Here is a 21,775-nt window from a genome sequence, read left to right as displayed (position 1 = left end):
ATAAAATTAGTCGATCTGTTTGGTTGCAACATCATTCAGCAACACCTTGCATTATACCTCGCCAACACTGTCCACACTAATTCCAGATTTATTCCTAAATTGGTGGCCTTGGACAACTTGTAGTTTTGTTGTGTTTTGGTTGTACAGTCCTAGAATAGTGTTGTAGAATTGTAAATTTCCCCCAATGGGGGATCAATAAAAATGATTCTATTCTATTAGAATAGAATAGAATAGAATAGAATAGATTGAATATCTTTTATTAGTCCCACAAGGGGAAATTTGTAACGTCACATCAGCAAAGTGACATTAAGTAAAGCAAGCAAACAACTATAAATTAAAGAGGCATGGTAAATATACTATAAATGTACAATATACATAAGAAAAACAGAGGAACACAAGGATACTAAGAACACAAATGTAAGAATATGAAAGAATTGCACTTCAGTTTACTGCACATGACGGCTAACTGTCATTATGTGAGTGATCATTATGTGTCGGGAAGAGTGCTGATTATAAAGTCTGATTCCAGCAGGAAGAAGAGGACCTGAGGTAATCAGCCCTAATAATCAGCACTGTTCCAGACAGTGCAGATTATAAAGTCTGACATCAGCAGGAAGGAAGGACCTGTGGTACCGCTCCTTCACGCACCTGGGCCGACCCGGTCTGTCTCTAATAGAGCTGCTCGGTGCCCTCAGAGTGTCGTGCATGGGGTGGGAGCCACTGTCCAGCAGGGATGTTAGTCTGGCTTAATCTTGGTAGATTAATTTGTAATGTGAACAGGTGTTTCTACTGTTTACCTTGTAAATGTTGAGTCTGAGGATAGTTGTTTTAAATTTATATTGAGCACTTGTTATGCTTTCCAGGTTAAAGTCATAAGCCATTGTACAACTGCTGTCCACCGTGTCTTCAGCAGGAGCCTTTAACAGTAACTGTTGTCAGCGCTCTGAGGAAAACTGGTCACCTTGTCCATGAGGAGTTTACTTAATCACTCCTCTGTAATTCCAAATAGCCCTGTCTTCTCTGGCACCACTTGCTCTGTGACGATTGTTTCGATGAAGCGGTAATGCATTGCGTCAATGAGCAGAAAGCAGTTATGTTTACATGCTGCAGGTTCTGTCTCCAGTGAAATTCCCAGCATGTCTCTCTACTCCAGAGTGAGAAATTGGCGAATGCCTTTGTTCCTCAGTGTGATGACAGATTTTTTCTGTGTGTGTCTGTTTGTGTGTGGCCCAGCCTGCTTCCTGTGGCAATGCTTGTCATTTTTGCGCAACATACCACCGACCACAGTGACTGGCAGGAAGTTCTGCTCATCCCCCACACACCTTTGCTTGACCGTCATAGCACAGCCCTTCTAAAGTATTCTGCAACCTGTGGCAGTGTTCTATCGCAATGGGCTTGCCATCTTTCAGTTTCATTTTAAGTAGGACATCTCTCAGATAACTCCTGAATTTGACAACAATCTCACTTTATATCCTGCAAAAAAGTGACAGCAATTTTGTAGTAAATTGCAGTTAAACTACACACACACTGCACTGATGCTTGGAACTAAGTAATGTATTTGATTAGTTATGATTATAGCTCAGTGCTTAGCAGGTCAGTGCTTTTTCCATCACCTCAACCTGAAACGTGAACTGAGTTAATAATTCCCTATAACAGAGACATGGCCTATGCCATATTAAATACATTATTTGTGTCATATACACAATAATATTGCAAATCACAGGAGACTTTCTGCAGTTGGCACCCAGTTCAAAAGATGACAACATCCTGTAAATTGTTTGTTACAGTAGATTCTTTATTAGGACCAGTGCCGTGTGTTCTCATCTAACAGGAATATTCAGTTACTCTACTGAGCTCACAAACAGTGATATCAAACACCACATACAACAAACTGAATAATGTTTTCTTATAGAATACGGAATTCACAAAATATATCTTCATCATCAGTATGAACATGCTGTACTGCTATCTTTTTTAATTTTCTGAACATAAATGTTATGCATGTACACAACACTTCTTGCACTCCTACGGTCTTGCATTGCCAGAAATAACAGGGAATCCATAAGCCAAGATATTATGACGACAAACCGAGATCCAAATTGTTTATAGAATACAGTTTTGAATTGTTTACAGCAACTGTTTTCCCAGTTATTTATCTCAATTTAAGTGTAGATACAAGTATAAACGGTTTACAACTACAAGGACACTGGGAAAGCTGTGACGTCCGCCAAGGCCAAGAGTCCAACTCTTCTAGAAAATGTGCAACCCAAACCAAACCTGTACCACAGACAAAATGTTAGAAGTTAACTGTCCTCTGTGTGGACAGTAGTTGTGTGTTTGCCTCTGTCTCCATTTCCTGTCTCCTCTCATGTTTCCATGTGACTCACATATAAGATAAAAAGCTTCCAGTTCTTCAGAATTTGGCCACAATGATTCATTCATACAACACTACTATGTGGTTTATGTTGTATTCTCCTGTCTGCTGCTAATTTCACACCATCCTCTAATTGAGCAGTTGCTTAATTTCCAAGACATTACGCTGGAAATTGGCTGCACGGTGGTTGGTGGTTAGCACCGTCACCTCGCAGCTAGAAGATCCCGATTCATCCCGGTGAGGACACCCGGGATCTTTCTGCGTAGAGTCTAGTGAGTCTGCGTAGCCCTGTGATAGACTGGTTACCTGTCCAGGTGAACCTGCCTTCACCCTGAGTCAGCTGGGACAGACTCCAGCCCCCCATGACCCTAGTGAGGATTAAGCGGTGTATAGATGATGGATGGATTGTCCTGGAAATATACTGATTTATGGACGGCTGCTAAAAAACACTTGACATGTTACTTAGAAAGATGCATGGACAAACCCTCATTTCAACACAATGCTAATTACCATAGTGATTAATATTCTTTTTGAAACTGTCTTACAGAGGAAGTGCATTGTGTTTAAGTCATGATTCTCAGCAATATCATCTGTTGTATGTCGTAAATTTTGAGCATCAACCCGCCCAGATTTTCACCACAGTGCTATTCCAAAGTACAAACACACCTTTGTGTATGTCAGTGCAGACAGAGACTTATGTCATCACATTAAAAGCCAAACCTCAGCCAAACCCTGACTGTCTCTCCCACATTTTTCATCATTCAATGTTTCCATCTCAGGAAGCTCAGGCTGTGCGACATCAGAATGACTTTCAGTTCCCAGATCATTACAAATGAATAGGAACATAACACTAGGGCAGCATTTGTATTTATGTTGGGACTGCAATAGAAATAATTTGGGCTTTTCTGTAAAATTAACAAAAATCATGAATGAGGCCACTTACATTTTCTTAGAGTACATATTTTGCCGAGTAGTAGTCCAAAACCAGTACGTCTAAGGTCATAAATCACCCCAGATGGGGAAGTGAGCTGGGTAGAAACACAGTAGTATATTAACATAACTCAGTGGACACCTCCTCATGTAGTCACAGAAACCTTTAATATGCTGTCACTGTAAGTGGATGATGAACAAAGAACAAAACAAAGGGATTCATTTGAATGTTTCTCTAAAACATTTTAAACCAAAACTGGCTCAGCTGATAGCACTTCATTTATTGCCTCTCTGTCCTTTCTTCAAGTTGATTCACTACCAGTTTGACAGTTTAAATCTGAACAACACCTGCAGTGACCTCTGACCTCTGATTTAGCTCCAGGACACCCAGAGAGCTTCTTGTTCTCCTTCCTTCTGTCACTACTGTTGCTAGTGAACAACACATGCTGTTTATCCAAAACACCTTACAGTAGCTTCAGTCCTTCAGTTTACTACTTGGGTGGTCCGAACACCAACTGTAATCCTAACCTACTGCATGCTGGAGCTCCATGTGAATTGTTTGCTCATTTCTTCCCTTTTACTCGTTGATTTTGATTTTATTGTCTTAGAATATTAGATGTCTCAGACAGCTACAGTTGTGTTAAAACATTCTGGTTTGCAGTGAGCAATGAGCCTTTTTGACATGTTTTAGCTCAGTACTTGGTGTGACCATTGGGTATATCGTACTCACAACTAAGGACAATAACTGAACCTCAGGATTGTTTCAAATGCTGAAAATTGGTGCAAAAACTTTTTTCTACAGTTCAGGTCCATTGTAACTCCTGATAGGCAGTGTTGGTGCTTATTGTTAGCAAACTGGTCAATGACAGAAACATAAATGTCTCTTTGGAACATTATAATCTATCTGTGTCTACTTCCTCCTCTTCTTTTGTTCAGACTTAATTGTGTTAATGTCAGGCCAGTTGTGTTATTATGGGATTACTAAGCTACAACAGATGACTCAAAATGATTGTATAACCTACCACTAAAGTGCTTTTCAAACACTGAATAGTTAATATTGCATATGATCCAAACATTTAAGAGACATGAGATATCTCGCCTCTAACGAGAAACTCTTGGTAACGAATGACGTCCCACTGTCTGGCTACTGTCCTGTTAAGCTGCCTGGTTATCTCATCCTCAGTGTGAACAAAGACCAGTTCTTTGATCTCAGCACTGGACCATTTTCCAGCCATTTTTCCAAAACACTTTATCTAACGTGTTATTCAAAAAATCCAAAGCAATTCCTCTTACAGTTAAACCTGCCACTTCTGAACCATGTTTGGAATTGTGGTGCAGCTGATTGGTAGACACTCTACTTTAACACATCCATCATTGTGATCTTGTGTACGCCTTTCACTCAATGAGACCTGGTATATTCAGAATTATGTGTGACACAAAAATCTGACTTTGTCTGACCTAGTGAGGCTGCATCCACACACGTTCTCGTATTTAAGTTCTATTTTGAACGCCTAATCTCAGTGCATACCAGCACACCTGAAAATGGTGTATACATAAAACAGGGGGTTAGTTCTTCAGGCGGAGTCAGTAGGGGTGCCAGTACCGATTATTGGTAATCAAGGAGACAGGTAACCAGTGTTCAGAACCAATGTGTTTTTGCTGTAGAAATTAAAATCCATGTATTCAAATTTAGACAAGACAAACTCCAACACAAAACTTTGCTGAATTGTCTTGTTTATTTTAAATGTAAATAGGCTTTGTTAAACGAGAACGTTTCAGCATTTGTCCTTGTGTTGATGGGATGTTGCTGGTGGCATGTAACCAGTCAGTGCTGCGGGGATATTGCTTAAAATCACAAATTGACTACAGAGAGAGAGAGCGAGAGAGAAGCAGCATTTTAATTTAATTAGTCAGGGATTGTATACCAAAGTATCAGATCACCTAATTGGCCCGGCCAGGGTCAGCAGTGTGTCCGCAAGTCTCTGTTTTAGGGGTCCTATAACACTGTCAAGACTGCCAATGTAAAATAAGTAGGGCGCTTCTGGGACATGACACCAAAATGTTAAATTGCCATCAGATTAACGTAAAGCGTTGCATGTCCTCAGGGGCTTAACTCGGGGTAGTAGCTGTGAAAGGTTGCTGGAAGTGCTGCAGCTGCCTGCAGTGCTGACTGTAGAAGGACAGTTGGTGTGTGCGCAGTATGACTGGAATGACTCAGTCTTACGATCAGCACTTGCCGGACACACACGCAGAACAAGTGTTTCTGAGCAGTTCAGCATTCTCCGGATACTGATGCCTTTTTCGGTCCCACCATGTAAGCCCCCACCTTCCCAAAAGACATGAATCTTTAATATGATCAACTACTCTGACACCATTTGTGATCATGCGTAAGTTCCAGATCGAGTAAGGAAAGCTGAGCAGTGTAGGTGGTTTAGATTCAGAGTGCTGTCATGTGTTCATGAGTCCGATGAGCCATTTTTGTTTGATAGTTCCTTTAAACATACTCCACACTGTCATCTTTTGTTTGAAAATTTGCCACTTCTTCCGCGGTATCTGCATTTACTAGAAATTTGTTTTTTCTATGTTTATCTTTAAAAACCCATGGCATAAATGTTTTGCCTACAGTTTTTTAAAAAGACTGATGTTTTATGTTTTAATCAGCACAAACCATCCTAATAAATGTTATGCAAGGTGTTTTTCTTGGCTCAGCGTGGGCCTTTGTGGGGTGACTACGTAGAACTGTAGGCATGGTCGCTCTGCTTCCAGTAAAGGCAAGAAGTCAGTGTTACCTTATTTGACTGAAATCTAAGCATTTTCCTCTTATGTCTTACCAATTTATCCAGAAACATGTCTCTTATGCTTGAGTAAAAATGAAACTCCAGTGTATGTATTATTTTGGTGCTGGTGACTTTCCTTTTGCACTGACTGAAGTGTCTTTGGGAAGTGCCTCAAACGTCTTTTGGAGACCCAGAAATTCCTCAGGAAAAAGCCTGATATTGTTTATATAGTCCCCTCTGTTGGTAGTCTGTGTCAAGGCAGTACACAGCTTTCATAATCTGTTTGCTTCGTTTCACAAGTTGAACAGTGAGTTGGCCTTGTACGGCAGTCGGAGGCACACTTCTCACACAAAGTATTGCATCAGTGTGAAATAGTGCTTCAATAAAAATCCAATTTATTGCTGTGCGAGGCAGATCTTAATCGGTGCTTTGATGTCTTTTTTTCTCGCTGTGTAGCCATCCATTCAGTGAGTGTGATGTGTTGTGTAATTGTCCTCACTGTGGCCTTATCCAGCCTGACCTCGTGTTAATGCTCACAGTCATCTGGTTCAAGATAAGCGGTTTGAAATGAGAAGGATTTGCAGTTTTGCATGACTGGTTTGGGGGAGCCCCAGAGTCACTGTGGAGCCCCAAAAAAGGAAAAAGCTGCCCCCTTTACGAAAACCCAATGAAAAAAGACAGTCGGATGCTGTTCATAGTTTTTGGGAGGGCAGAAAGTGTGAGCGAAAGAACTCCTCCTTGAAATGTCACTGGGGTCTCAGGTCTAAGGACAGCTTAGTGGTTGATGAGGCGTCTTTGAGGAAGTGGACTGTGATCATGTTGCCTTTCCTTCTCTGACTGGGTGCATCCTCGTCTGTCAGTGTTGGTCTAAGCTGCAGCTACAACATGCTGAGGCTGTGGTAGGTAATGGGAAGCCAGTGTTTTCTCAGGACTCCTCCATTCTGAGTCACAGTCCTCCTCTTATCACCTTAAGAATGCTTTAAACTTAGCTTTACTCACCCTTTGGCTGGGACTTCAGGTCATGGTGGACTCCACTGGTGGCCTAAATTAATCTCTTCTTGAATATTCACAGGAAATTGACATTAGCTGCAGTTTTAGGCCACAATAAATGGACCCTGTAGATTTGAACTTTAATTCTGACCCTCCATTCTGGTCTTTTGTATTTTCTTGTCACACAGGTCACTGCGAAGAGGAAGCTCCTTCACCTTCCTCACCCCAGGACCACAATGGGACTTTAGTTTGGTGAGTACATGTCTCAGATCTTCCTGCTTGCATGTCGTATACCTGCAAAACATAAACTTGTAGTTTAGTTACGGTATCACTATTCGGATAAACTACAGCAGAGTGGTGACTAAGTCCTCACAAAAGTGGGCCACACACAGGACACAAGGATCTAAGCTGTAAGAAAACTGAATACCCACATGATTTATGGATTTTTTTTTATACTCATTTACTATCCCCACAATTCCTCAAGCAAGCTTTTAGCTGACTCCTGCCCTAACTGGGAGTGCACCTGACCACCACTTCCCGTCACAGCAATGTGCTTTGACTTTAAATCTTGACACAAAGTTTTCAACAAAGTCTCGGAAACGGTAGCACTGCTCATTGTCACAGCGATGAAAGGCAGCTCCCTGTTGGCCCACAGCCGCTCTAACCCAGATAAACCATCTGGACTGGAGGACAAATGTTTTGTTTTACTTCTGCTTGTTTACACTTAAAATAATCTTGAATACAATGCAACTGAGAATATATTTTTAACTAGGATTTTCATTTATTCCTTACTTATTTGTTAATGCATTATATCATATAAAATAATAATTAGAGCTTATTTGTCTGTCTGTTTTAATAAGTCAAATATGTGTAACTGTTGTGACTTACAAGAAGATGTCTGTTATTAGTGTGTGTAACTGTAAAGCACAATGATTACCTATAAAACATTATGACACTAGACACACAGTCCTTGACTGTAACTTTGTTTTTATGCCAAATAAACATGCACAGTAAGCCACAGGATAAAATACTGAGCCAATCAAAACCTGGTCCTTTAGTGAACTGCCCTGTGTTGCTACTGTCACAGCGATGCTCTTTGAGTAAAAATAAGACTGGCTGAATGTGACAAAGTTGGTGCACCAGGAACTGACACCCTCATTGGTAAAATACACACATTTGCTAAGAGCTTAGCGCTGATGATTGTTTTTTTTTCTTTTTTTTGCTCCCTTTGTCATTTGTTAAGGTTGTTGTGTAAAACTGTTTATTTTAAGTCAGCAGCATTAATTGTACGAGTTACTTACAGATCAGAATAAACAACTGTTTCTGTAGTTCCAACAACTCAGAATGATAAACTCCTCCTCTCTCATCCTCCACTTTGTCTTATATTCATGTCAGTAATTTAAATTCAAAAATAGGATTTTGAGCCAGCTGTGTTAAATCTAGTAGCATATAGCGGCCATGTTTAATATATCAGATAATGGGTTGTTATAGTTAATTTTATGCGTATTGTTTGTTATTTTTAAAATTGTCCAATTGCCTGAGTTCTTATTTTAACAATTAAGGCATTCAGATGCTGCACACTGATGAAGACAAATGTATTCAGAATTAACCATTAAAGCTAGGAGTGCACAAAGTAACACACAACGTACAACAAACAGCCATCTTGTTTACACAAACTTCATTGAACTGTCAGTGGAAAAAGCTAAATGGGGGCTTGGTGTTTATGTTCAGTGTGAGCTCCTCATGAGTTTAAAGATCACGAGAGATGACTATAAATCATACAATGTCTGCGTCTTTAAAGAATAAACCTGCTGGTACGCTGATGATGATGGTCAACTACTGGTTCACTGCCAAATGCTCCCGACTGAAGTCGCACACTTGAATTTCTGTTCCAGAAGTACAAGTACGAGGTGTGTCAGAAAGTTCCAGGACTGGTGTCACAAAAGATATATTTCAAATCCAAACTACAAACTAGGAGTTTTCCCCTTCAGACAATCAACCAGCACGTCTACAAAGAGATCCTGTGACGTTTGCTTCGTTCAGAGCGCGAGAAGAGGCAGAGTTGTGTCAGGACCATTGGAGGCTGCTTCACCATGACAACCTGCTCACAACGCCCTGAGCATCCCACAGTTTCTGACTCAGAAGAACATCACCGTGCTGGAGCAACCTCCCTACTCACCCCACCTGGCTCTGTGGGGTTGTTTCCTCTTCCTCAAGCTCAAGGGGGTCATCAAGGAGACCCGTTTAGAAGACGTGGACGACATCAAGATGGCTGTGAGGACGGAGCTGCAGAGGATCCTGGAAGAATCCTTCCAGGAGTGCATGGAGGCAGAGAAGACTGGGAAGGTGTGTTAGACTCCAGGAGGATTACTTGGAAGGAGAACACTTATAGTTTGTAGTTTGAAATACATCTTTTGTGACACCAGTCCTGAAACGTTTCTGACACACCTCGTATAAAAATATGTTCCCCTGATATTAGTTAATTAGATCACACATTATATGGAACTGAAGTTTCTTATGGAGCGTACCAGATGATTACACATAATGTTACACCGCTTGTCAGATACATTTAGTCAACATTTTGGTAAATATCGATCAAACTTGACATCAGCAGATACACACCAGTAACCCTTACAACCAAACCGAAGCGCTTTGCGCCACTTCGTCCCGTTGATTTGTCCTCAAAATATTTTTTGTAGTGAGGTGAAGCTGATATTAAGTGACGCTTTATGGGTTGACATCTCCAACAATGCTAGTTGTTTCTCTGTGCGACAAAGTGTCAGTGATTTAAAAAATTGAATTTGTATTGAAATGTACTTGTTGCAGGCTGCATACAGCTCTGTGTCCACCTCCACACCTATTACTCTTGTTTAAATTAATCATGAAGTTGTCATTGAATATGTGTTAATAACTACAAGTACATGTATAAATATCTTCCTGTTTCCTGTGGTACTAGTTGCACAACACACAACAAAGAGTTCAAGTTTTAAAACTATTTCTTCATTGTCTCTAAAAACCATTAACATCATAATAATAATAATAATTTGCATTTCACTGCAATTATTTAAAGGTTGTGGTCAAAAGACGAGCGCTGGTCAGCTCTGCGCTAGAACGCAGGGGTCATCATAGACTCAAGGCAAAATGGCCATTGGGGCCCCTTTTTAGGACTCAGGAGGAAACCATTTGGCTAGTTTGACACCTGCAAGTAGGCTGACGTATGAGAACACATGGGTGAGTACTAAGTGACAGGTAGTCCATCAGGCATGCAAGTTTACAAGTCATACAGAACCTCCCCATCATGGCTCTGATATTGCCAGATTGCAGACAATCTCTGCTGCACAATAATGAAAAGATATGTCTAATGCAAGCATTTTATAGTGAGATAAATGTAAAAACTACTTCATAATACTTTTCCCCCTTGATATTAAGGTTCATACAAAAAATAACTAAAGTGTTACATCAAATGATGGGAAATCTGTTTTGGAAAAAATAAAAAATAGATACGGCATGATTGGCTCGTCCTCAACATAACCATTACCTTGAAAATAGTTAAGGGCTCATAGGTTGATAGTTGATATGCACTTGTCTGACTGTAGTTAAAGAAACCAATCTGTAAAGTAATTACAAAAACACGTGTTTTGTGCACAGCAGTTTACCTTGTAAGTACAAATAGATAGTTGAAACTACAAGAGCTGAAAGGCTGCATTTAACAGCAGTGGTTGGAACAACTGATCTATGGCTGTACTGTCGTACGTGTGGCAGTAGTTTGAAAGTTATTGTCCTGAGGAGTGTAGCACCCATCCAAAATCTTGGCCTTGTTTTAAGGTCTGCTTAAGATCTGAATGTGGCCTCTGTGCTCAACCTTCAGCGTAATCAGCAGCCTTGATTCTTGTGCCTTGGTTTTTTAAGTGTTGTCAGTGAAATGACATCTATAAAATTTGCTCTACATTCCAGGCCGGCTTTCCCCTTGGCGTGTATCTCCATCTAATACCTTACTTCAGGACTGTGATGTCTGTTGTTATGTGGCTCCTTCGTGGCCTGCTCATGTAGCCAGAGACCAAATGTCTAGATAAAGAAAATCCAGGCTGCTCCAATTTCTTATCCCCCCTACCAGAGGAGCATAATGGCCTACAAAGTGCTGCTGTCTCTGAAAGACTGGCTTGCTTGTGGTTTACAGTCTGCCTCAAATGAGACGAGCTGATTAGAAACAGAAAAGAGTGAACAGATTAGACAGCAAACAGCATGAGTGTGTAGGCATTTCAGGCTTTACAGCTGCCTGAAACACAATCCATCGCTCATCTGAAGGCAGAGGAGGGGAAATAAAAGCAGAGAGAAAAAGGCCAACAACTCTTTATCTCGTGCCAGCCTGCTGCCTTTGATTCGCAAATATGGCATCCACCAAAACCATGTGGAGCTTGTTAGCTCGCCCTTTCAATATGCTCTCCCTCATTTTTTCTCTTATTTATAAATCTACCAAAGAGCGAGCAATAAAAGAATCCTGGAAGTGTCTTTGTCTCAGTGCCCCTCTTATCTCAACCCTGCCACTCTAAGCTTGAAGGTTTTGCCAAGGCTTTGAAAAAGTTTAACCAGCTCCAAGGGCTTTGAAGTGGTTAGGGGGGATTTTTTGTTTTTACCTCTGGCTGGGGCAGGGCCAGGTATAGGTTAGAGTGAATCGGCCCTCAAGCGAACCTTGGAAGCAGGCGAGGCGAGCATTCCCTGGGCGCTTGGTGCATTCTCTCAGACTACATCAGTCGAGAGGCCTCAGGGGGTTTTCTGTCATGGCGAGAATGGGAGTCAGGTTTCCTGCCCAATGCCAAGGTGGAGGAGATCAAACTAGACTGCTGTTTGGTGGAATGTGAAGGTAATGAACAATAGCAAGAGTCAGACTCTGAGCTTTCCGTCTCTTCAAGCAACAAGTTCAGGCGGCCAGACATGTCAGTCTAAAGCGTGGCCTGTCTGATAAGCAGCATTCCAGCTTTAATCAGATGATGTGATTTAATGTGGCTGCCAGCTGGTGAGTGGTGTCGGGCTGTTCACGCGAACACTGATAATTATTGTGGGATGGCCGTGCCCATATCAACATCGGTTTGTATTAAACCTGAGACTGACTTTTTAAACTGCTGACTTAATTTTCCTGAACATTCCTCAGAGAACACGATTTATATCACTGAACCTTTGATAACACATGCTGCTGTCCACAGGACACTCATTCATTTCAGTGAGAGATCCCAGTGCAGCTGCTTCATCCCTCTGCCGTAACAATGCACTTTGATGTTGCAGTGCAGCTGTTCAGCGTCTTGGATTCATGCCTCTTTATAGTTGATAACACATGTTAACTAAAATGAAAATTCTGCTTGTTTACGAGCTCTCCGGGATGTTTTACAGGTCATAAATGTATGTTGTAATACTGCAGTCACTGAGCATAACTGATCAGGTTCTCTCGTTTTAATGAAATCACGAGATCCACTTCTTTCAAGTCACACACATTTCAGTTCCCTTCTCTCTTTTAGTAAGGGCAAAAAACAGTTAAACAGTCCTATTTTGCACATTTTTATGCATTTCAAATGGGGTAAAACATTTTTGTACATATTGTGGAAACTATATCCTGAGGCTCAGATTTCTCAGGTCAACTGGACAACAAGTGGCATTGCTGGAAGACATACTGCATAGACTATAAACACTAGCATTATATATAATTATGTACTGTAATTATTAATATAACTACATACTGTACATACATGTTTTTGGACTGTGTGGGAGGAACCCGGAGAGAACCCACGCTGCACGGGAAGAACATGCAAACTCCATGCAGAAAGATCCCAGTGCCCCCACCAGGATGCGAACCGGTGACCTTCTTGCTGCGAGGCAACAGTGCTAACCACTGCGCCACCTTGCAGCCTGTCCATAAACATGTTGAGGTTAATTGGTGATTCTAAATTGTCCGTAGGTGTGAATGTGAGTGTGCTTGGTTGTCTGTCTCTAAGTGTAGCCCTGTGATAGACTGGTTACCTGTCCAGGTGAACCTGCCTTCAGTCAGCTGGGATAGACTCCAGCCCCCCACGACCCTAATGAGGATTAAGCGGTGTATAGATGATGGATGGATGTAATGGTATTACCAAAAGCAATATTCAGGTGTAAACAGGACATATTTCTCACAAGTCAAAAATGACTGACAGTTGGCTTTCATGAAGTGGCACCTGATCGACCAAATGCACTCGACTGTCGTCTAAACACTGCTTTGATCGAAGGATGCAACTCAAGGAACATAACTGATGAGGTCAGCATGGTCACTGACGCTAATCTGCTTCAGTTTGATTGCTGGCTTGGATAAGAAGCATGTTTTCATGTTTTCTAGATGTCCAAGCTTCTCGTATTTTGACTGTTTTTTTCCAATCGTCAAACCTTCTGACAATTTGCAGATTTACTCAACAATAGGACAGATTTTTGATGTGATCTGAGATAGTTGGACTCCACTGTATAGATTTTTTTATTGAGCAAAAATTAAGTCTAGTTTTACAGCAGCCTTGAAACATACCAGTTTTAGCCACGTAAATACATTACAAAATGGGTGTATGACTTCAGGATACCTGCAGCTTCACATTTGCTCAGGGTCACACTGCAGAGTGCTCACACCTGTCCACTGAAGACGGCTGTGTACCAGAACAATGTTGAGTCTGAGAGGGTTTCTGCCCCATCAGCTTCTTACTACCCCTTCACAAATCATAAATCTTTTCCTCTTCTTGTCCAACTCAAAACATTTTGTGGCAGAACTGTGATACAAACAACAGCCAAAGCTTTGAATTTTCCTATTGTGGTCCTTATTTATGTCACTGTTTGTTTTTCTCCCCCTTCCTCTTCCTGTCCATTCAGCCACAGATTTATATTCCTCTTCACCAAACCCTCAGACTGTACAACATCAGCTTTTCTGGGCTGGTTTGGCACTCATTAAATGCAGTCCTGGGTCAGAGTGAGCTGTTTGTCAGGTCATAGGATTGCTGTTTCTTTGAACATCCAACCCATGATGTCATGGTAATATGAGACCACGATATTGTTTGAACTGTGGCAGGCAACAAATCTCTCAGCAAGCTGGTATCTGAAGACAGAAACAGCAAACCCTATCATTGTCTGTGTCTGAAAGTGTTGAAGCGTGTGCGTAGTATTAGTGGTTGTGCACATGGCTGTTACTTCATGTTTTTGTTGTCTGTCCACATCATCGTCTTTTTAAGTAACATACAAATCTGTCAGTCACTCCTCAGATGAGTAACCTGCGACAGTTTCTATAGCCGTCGTGTGTGTGTAATGAGCAGCGAGGGTTCTGTGTTTGTTGAGTCAGAGGATTTACGCTGAGTCCAGCCCACCGTTTGAACAAGTTGCCACTTGGAGGGTGTTGTTTCATAAGCGAGCTGCTGACAGAGGGATTTCCAGAGGTGGCAGGAACAGGGCTGCTCATTTTCTCCTCCTTTTCCCAACTGTGTCAGCTTCTGCACAGAGATTACTCTTGTGTCGTTTTTATCTCATGTGTACGACCTACGCTTAAAGAAATGTTTGACTTGGACGGAGCTTTCACACTTTGCATGCACACTTCATGGACGGTGAGCTGTTGGCTTCAGCCGGCCTGTTGCTCTGTACCCAACAGCACCATTCAGGCTTGTCTCAGTCTCCCTATTAAGTCAAACATTTTCATAACCCAGTCTTAATGTTATTCTTCTCATATATACAACTCCTGCCCACGCGCGTATGAAAAATTGAGCCATATGACGGAAAATATTTTCACATCATTAATAGCAGTACTTTTCAGATATTCACATACAGTATCTCATCATCAGGCATGTAGGGCTTAGTGATATGATAATATCATGAAACAACAGACGCTACAGTCGTCAGCCATCAGATAGTTTGCTTCACTGTTTACTCAATGAGTAGTAAAGCTGTACAGTTGTTTTGAATGTTTATATGACTTATCAATGTGATGATGTGCTTTTACTTGCCAGGGATTACATTTGCTGGTTTAACCAAAACAGGCTTTCATGTCTTGTAATTATATTCATTAACGTTAAATTGAGAGGGAAGTCAGAGCATCGCTGTCTTCAGTACTGTAGCCTGCAGCGCTGTGCCAAAGATTGTCTTGATGATACGTGTCTGTGCACAAACACAGGGATAGCTGCAGTCACTACAGACACTAAGTCATTATTGTTCTGCTAAGGGCCCTGTTCCATATATGTGCAGTAGATCATATGGACATTTTCTGCGTACGCTGCTGCAGAGCATTGACATTAGCACATTCGCATTGTTGCCGTGCAGACACAAATTTTGAACTGCACATGGAGGGGGCGGTGAATTCACGTGGACTTGATGAGATAACAAAAGAACAAGGCTGACTAGGAAGGTAGCACTAAAAGTAGAGTGGCAAAACCTATACCAGGCATCACCACATGGCGGACCTCAGTCCAGATCCGGACCGAGTGAAGGTTCTATCCGGACCTGTGACCAATCTCTGATAAATTCACGAGAATAGATTTTCATGGAGCATTTTTTCCGATGGTCGCGGCTGTAGACAGCAGCCGCTGCTACTCCAGGTAATATGGCAACAGCTCCAGCCAATCAAATCGTTTGGTTACCCTGCACGGCGGCACACCACCACAGCTCGCTGCTGATGCCACTTTGTGTTGCCTATACAGCAGAGCAGAGAGGAAGAGACAGTGATGACAGCATGGCTTGCTCCAGAAGAAGGCAGGTTGATGAGAAAAACTGTTGCTTTGAAGATGAGTGGACGGAGAAATGTTCATTCTTCTGTCAGGCAGTTCACGACCAGTAGCCTCATATGCTCTGAAAACGTGGCGTTAATTAAAAGTAGCAACGTGAAGCACCACTACCAAACAAAGCACAGCTCTTTAGAGCCAAGTTATCCCCAGAAGTCAGAGCTGAGGGCAGAATAACCGACCTGTAAGCCCAGTATGACAGATCAATCTGACTCATCACCACATTTACAGCCCAGCAACATACAAACCAAACCTTTTATTTATTGCTTTCTGAGCATGTTGACTTTTTTACTTGAAGTAGAGGCCTTCAGTTCTTTAGGCTGGGACCTCATTAATTTAAGAGATAAAAGGGTTATTCGACTCTGTTTGCACTTTTTAAACTGTATTTTATTCTGAGGTTTTTGTTTTCTCTAATCTCAAATGAAGGCCTCATTTTTTTGCCTGGGACTACTTATATATATATATATATAGTAAAAGAACTAGCTGTGCACTCAGTTAAACACATTGTGCACTGAAAATTGACAATGAGTTTGTTGAAACCATGAAAATGTGGCCATAGGGGAAGGCTATGAGACACAAACTGGACTTCGGTTCAGACCTTTTACTTGGAGGAAATTTTAATAACTGGACCTCAGTGATTTTTAATTGAATACCCCTGACCTATACGATTATGCCATGAATAGTTTGAATAGTCTGAGTATGATGCGAGATTGATATTATGGTACTTAGATTAGGTCTTGGTGGAACTCATAGCATCTGTTGTGGGACTTCTTGTTCCTCGTGTGGCTGCATATAGTGCTTTATGACTTTAACTGGCTCGTGGTTCTGCTGCAGAATGAACCTGGGACCAGTCAGAGGTCTCCCTTATGGATATCGTGATGGATAAAAATCTAAATATTAGGTGCCAGAAACTGTTACACGGTACTGTATCTCTGAGTGAAACAGAACACGTGGTTTGGTTAGTGAGTGATTTAAATTAAATCCTTCAGATAGGATTGGATCAATCTGAGTGGCCTTAGGAATACAGCATGATGCACAGCTGTTGAGATGGTGGAGATACAGACTTTTCTCTTTCACCCTGCTGCATAGGTCAGGAGGAGCTAAATGAATAAACAAGACTTCAGACACATTCTTATGCAATGTAAACTAAGTATTTGTCAGCTGAAATCTAAACACACACCTCGTGGTACACCAAACTGCTTGTTATCCATGACCTAGTCGTTTGCGTACAGAGCAAACAGGTCACCAGAGGATGCCGTAGCCACAGCCCTCCATGCTGCACTGTCCCAGTGGGAGCAGCAGGGAAGCTACATGCAGCTGCTCTTTGTGGATTACAGCTCTGCATTTAACACCATCCTCCCCCACAAACTGGTGGACAAACTGGGGGGCCTGGGTCTTCCACACTCCACCTGCAAGTGGATAAACAGCTTCCTGTCTGGGCGCAGCCAGAGGGTCACAGTGGGCCACCACACATCTACAGCTCTCAGCCTCAGCACCGGTTTTCCACAGGGCTGTGTGCTCTACACCCTCTACACCCATGACTGCACCCCTGCCCACCACAGCAACACCATCGTAAAGTTTGCAGATGACACCACAGTGGTGGGGCTCATCTCTGGGAGGGATGAGTCCGCCTATAGAACCAAGGTGGAGCAGCTAACAGAGTGGTGCAGGGAGAATAACCTGCTCCGCAACACTTCAAAGACCAAGGAGCTTATAATAGACTTCAGGAAGAAGAAATCAGACATTTTGCCACTAACCATCAGCGGGGACTGTGTGGGGAGGGTGAGTCCATGTTGAGGAGAACCTGTCCTGGAACGTGAACACCTGTGATCTGCTGAAAAAGGCCCAGCAGAGACTGCACTTCCTGAGGGTGCTCAGGAGAAACAACATCACCCAGAGACTGCTGGTTTCGTTCTACAGGTGCCCCATAGAGAGCATACTAACGTATTGCATATGCGTGTGGTACACCAGTGGCTCAGAGGAAAGCGCTCCAGAGGGTCATCAGCACAACCCAGAAGATCGTTGGCTGCCCTCTCCTCACTCTGGAAGAACTGCACAGTCACTGCTGTCTCAAAAAGCATTATAAAGGACACGTCACATCCTGGTCACTACCTGTTAGAGCTGTTGCTGTCTGGCAGAAGGTACAGATCACTCAGAACAAGGACAAGCAGATTCAGAAACAGCGTCTACCCCACAGCAATGACAGCACTCAATAAATTTAAAACATAATACATGCTGCTGAGTGCATTATGGGGTTGTGCAATTAGGAGATGCATGTATATGTGTGTGTTTGCATGTCTGAAATTACTACTTATTTAGATATATATTTATTTTTTAATTGGTCTTTTACAGTTTTTTTAGTCTTTGTCTTTTTTTTTTTACATGAATATTGCACTGTTGGTTTTGGCACTTTTTAATTTCGTTGTATACGATGTATTACACATGTATTACAATGACAATAAAGACTCTATTCTGTTCTACCTCGCCAACTGAAATAGTGTAATCCTTGTTGTTGTTAACACTTCTGTTTGAAGTGTCTTTGAAAACCATGGCTATAGATTATCTAAGAGTGGTAATAATTGATTAGTTACTAACATTTATGATCGTCATTGTTTTAATAGCTTTATCCAAAGTCCTGTTTGACTGTTAGCTTAACTTCAAACCACATGTGAAACCCGTCCGCTCTGCTCAGCTGTGGGACTGAATGCAAGCTGCTAACTAGTGAGTTACACAATCTTTTGTTGCCTGCAGCTCTGTTCACAGCCTCCCATTAGTACCCGACCAGCTCTGAACAAACCATAGCATTCACTGTTATGCTAACAGTGAGACACAACAAGACATAAAGAACACGAAGGAGGAAGCTGTTGAACAGATCGCTCTTAAATTTTTACGGATGTGGGAAAACAAACGGGTTAACCCAGCAGAGAGGAAATGCTTCACACCGCCGCCACCACCCCACTTTAACACAAACAGAGACACAGCTCACTCATCCCTGACCATTATGTGTCCATTTTGGCCGTCCTCACCTCACTGGTCAATCAGGTCTTGACGTCCTGTGTGTCCAGCCAGAAGCACTCAGGCCTCCACGGTTAATGGAGCGTAGTAACGGAGCCCCAGGGGTCCCCGAGGCCACCAGTGCTCCTCAGGACTTTTACAACCCTCAACAGGCCAGACTGCTGTTCTCACCTGCTAACTGACTTGTCCCTGGCTGACTGACCACATGCAGGTGTTAAAGTGCACTGCTGCCTAATTAACCTTTTCCTGTTCCCAGTGGGACCTCCAGCGGTGTCTATTGTGGCTTTACAAAAGAGCTGCAATGAGCACAGTGGGCCTGACGTCTGAGCAGGGAACACGGTAGCTGTAAATTTCTATGTTAGTCTTGTCTTGGCATCCAGACAAGGATGTGTACTCCACCACAAGGTAAAGAAAATATGCGCTACATGTTGACAGGGTTTTGCCCGGGGGTTCCCAGTCTTAGATGATTGCATGTTTAGTTAAGATACTCTAAACTTCTGCTATAGGGCACAGTGAGGGAGAGTGCAATCGGACAAAAAGTGTATTCTGTGCGTATTCCTGACTCAAGCTATCCCTCTAAGTGTTCATGGCGGACGTGACTCCTCACACTGTGCATCATGACGATGTTTGATGATACAGCAGCGTGTTCCTGTGATACGTGTCGAGCTATCCCGCTAACATCCAGCCTGTTTATGTCTCCACAGAAGCGGAAGCGCAGAGAGAAGGATGACAGCGACGCAGTCAGCCTCTGCAGCTTCGACTTCAAGGTAAAACACGTCATCAGGCATCAGGCTGTGTGTCACTGACCCCGCTTCAGCAAGTGAGGTTTCTAATGCTTTTGTAAGATCCTGCTGTCCTGCTTGTAAGACCAGCTGTGAGAACCAATGAATGGTGTTCGAATTTCTCCTTTCAGTTGCAGTCCAAACACATGTTAACTTCACGTTTATTTACTTTTATGTCCCTAAATAAATGCTGTGCAGTGGGGATTACCGTGATGGTTTACAACAGAAAATAGAACCAATTCAGATCTAACATGATAACAAGCCCGTAAAAGAGACAAGGAAATGAAAAGATTGGTTTGCTATGGTGTGTCCCTGTCTAATCGAGGCTTGAGATTGTTCTCAAGCATTCTAGAAATTACCAGTCATCCTCACTCGCTCTCCCTCTCCTATTAAAAAGCTGTTCACTCTGCCACCAAAACACTACTTTGAAACTAAAATGATAGGTCATATATTCACCACACTTTAAAGTTTATGTAGTTGTTCTATTGACTATATCCTCAGTACTGATGTTAGGTCCTGTAGTTGGGAACCATGTGTAAGACAACAATTCACATACAAAGAGAACCTAAACCTAAATTTGCATTGCTATTGTTAGTTCTTTTTTGACAAACATCTCAAGTGTGCATAATTTAATAAACCTAAAGTTTTGCAAGGCCAGATCATTAATAACAGAACTGAATAAATCCAAATTAATTTATCAGCAACAACATACTAATTTACCGTCAATAGATTTGTTTTTTGTTCAGTCAGCTATTGTTTTACTACATGAACTGGTGAAAATGAAAACTTTGGGTCCCCAGAATACAAACGTATTGTGTAGCAGTAGTTTCTTTCCAGGAAAGGTAAACTGTCAAAAGAAAATCCCAGCCAAATAAGGCCTGTATCTGTTTACTGGAGCTGGTGTTGGTCACACCCAAAAAAAAAACAGGTCACATTTATTAGTTATGACCAACTTTCTGTTTTATGCATGTTGATAAGTTATCCTCTTATCTTCTTAAACCTTGTTGTGAAGTACTAGAGCAGAGTGTAACCCAGTTACTGTGCACAAGCTCCAGGATTCTTGTACTCAATGGTAAACTATCAAACATCCAAACCCAGGTTGTGTGCACCTGTAGTATATTCTGCACAGGTCACAGGACACAACCCTACTGTGTAAAAAACAGGGTTAGCATTTTTGTACCATAAACGAAAGAAAACATGAGGAAAACCAAACCATCCAGTTTGACAAAACAAATGAAGTGAAACAATCACAGAAGTGTTTATGAAACGTTGTGACGGTGGCTGTCTGACAAAACCTACAAACAGAAACTGTTCCTTGTTGAAGTCATCTGGCTTTTTGGGGGTTTTCAGACTCACTGGTTGTATAATATACAGCATAATTAAGTATTGCATAATTATCCATGAGTCTGTGACTGAAAGAGGAGAAAGATCAAGAAAAGCCTTTTCTTATGTTTTGGTGAATCACATTTTAAAGAACAGCCTGAAAACACCAGAGTGAGCTGAAGTTGTTTTGCCATGGAAAGAGCGTTGTACTATCGGTTTTCATAAGCATAAACATGGCCTATCAGTTAAGTTCCACTACTAGTTTACTATCCGGTCCTCCAAATGTTGTTCCTGCAAGGCCTGTGCATGAGTAATGAAATGTGAATGCCATGTAGGCTTGTGTTGTTTACTGTGTTGTTACAAACATTTGATAGTAACAGAAACATGTTGCTTGACGATAAACTGGTGGCCATATCTGATCGCTTGCTGTATCTGATCTCTGTGGTCCCTCTGTTTATTCAAAGCATATCATCAAAATGACTAAGCTTATCACTGGAAGACATCTCCATGAAGCTTGCGTTTGTTTGGTGGAGAGCCTGTGAAAGTCTGCTGTTAGTTACGCCAGAACCGATTCATCGGTGTAGAGATTTGACAGGCAGGACAGGCCAGGTTGGAAAATGTGGCACATTTGGTGTGTGGGTGTTAATGAGCACTCCTACTCATGTGTGCACAAAGATCTGTCAGTGCTATTCTCATGTGGGATCGTCTTGTCATAACTGAACACCCTTTAGCTTCAGGCACATTGCACTACACTCCCAGCCATGTGAGATGTTCACATGTGGATATCTGAATGGCAGCCTGCTATACGTCGAGCTTGCTCTGGTC

This window comes from Stegastes partitus, unplaced genomic scaffold (genome assembly GCF_000690725.1).
Source record: "Stegastes partitus isolate 25-593 unplaced genomic scaffold, Stegastes_partitus-1.0.2 Scaffold644, whole genome shotgun sequence".
Taxonomy (NCBI): Eukaryota; Metazoa; Chordata; class Actinopteri; family Pomacentridae; genus Stegastes; species Stegastes partitus.
This window is presented reverse-complemented; position numbering follows the sequence as displayed.